The following is a 1322-nucleotide window of genomic DNA, read 5'->3' as shown; positions in this document are numbered from 1 at the left end:
TTAATACTCTGTGCTCTTGTTTTTGACTCTGGCCCTTTCTGAAGTTGCTTTATCTTAAGAAGTAGCTACACTGTTCTAGCAGATTCCAGAATACATTGTAGGGGGTAGTGGGATATTTGTGTTTGTGTTCTTGTAATATATTATCCTTCCTTGGTTCTAGAAGAATAGATAAATATATTTTTTTTAGGCTATAGAATGATATTACAGGTCTCATGTTGGCTGGGTGGCTGCGTGAGTTTTCTTGTGGCTGAGGAAGCTCTTGCCCTGTTCCTGGTGCCTTCTTGTGAATGAGCTGGAGTAGTTGAGGGGACCTGACTCGAACCCTCACTGTGCCTTCTGCCGGGGGCTCAGCAGAGGCGTTCCTGGGTCTTTCTCCAGGCTTTCTAGATGCACTATCCAATACAGTGACCTCGTGTGACTGTCTAAATCAGTTCACTTCAGACTATATGATTGGAAATCATCCTCGGCTGCAATAGCCACACAATGTAAACGCTCAGTCACCATCCACCGGGCACCGAGGTTCATTGCTCAGCTCTGCTTGTCTCCCCGGGCAAGGGAAGGGGACCAGGAGGAAGGTGATGAGGCCCCAAGGTCTCCTATCATCTGGGACTCTTCCCTCTTACAGAGGAGAGACCTAGTGGCTTAGAGGCCTGGGCTGTGGGGGTTTGGGGTGGGGAGCTCATTCGCTCTCTGAACCGCATACGCTGTGGCTGTAAGGCCCCCATCACCACCTCTGTACAGGGTCCTAGCTGGCTGGGTCCTTTTTTAGCCTTGGTGCCTGTTCCTTTTCTGTACCATTCACACTGTCATCTGTTACTGATTTTTTTTTTTTTTTTGATAAAAAAGATAATAAAGCCTGGTACTTTCTAGATTGTCAGCCTGTCGTTTTACTTTTGGTTTTTCAAGATGGGGTTTCTCTGTGTAGCCATGGCTGTCCTGGAACTCACTCTGTTGACCAGGTGAGCCCAGAACTCAAGAGATTGACCTGCCTCGGCCTTGATTAAAGACGCGTGCCATCATACCCAATGCCATTTTAAAGTTTATTTTTTTTAAGATTTATTTTTATTTATTTTATGTGTATGAGTGGTATACCTGCATGTACACCTGCATGCCAGAAGAGGGCATCAGACCCCGTTATAGATGGTTGTGAGCCACCTTGTGGTTGCTGGGAATTGAACCCAGGTCCTCTGGAAGAGCAGCCAGTGCCCTTAACCATTGAGCCATTTTAAAGGTTTTTACAAGCCATCCGTTCTGTATCCTTTACACTCAGTGAAGCCAGAGAGACCTTTTGGGAGGCCAGACATGGGCACAGGAGGGTTTTG

This window comes from Mastomys coucha, unplaced genomic scaffold (genome assembly GCF_008632895.1).
Source record: "Mastomys coucha isolate ucsf_1 unplaced genomic scaffold, UCSF_Mcou_1 pScaffold15, whole genome shotgun sequence".
Lineage (NCBI taxonomy): Eukaryota > Metazoa > Chordata > Mammalia > Rodentia > Muridae > Mastomys > Mastomys coucha.
Note: the sequence above shows the minus strand (reverse complement) of the source record.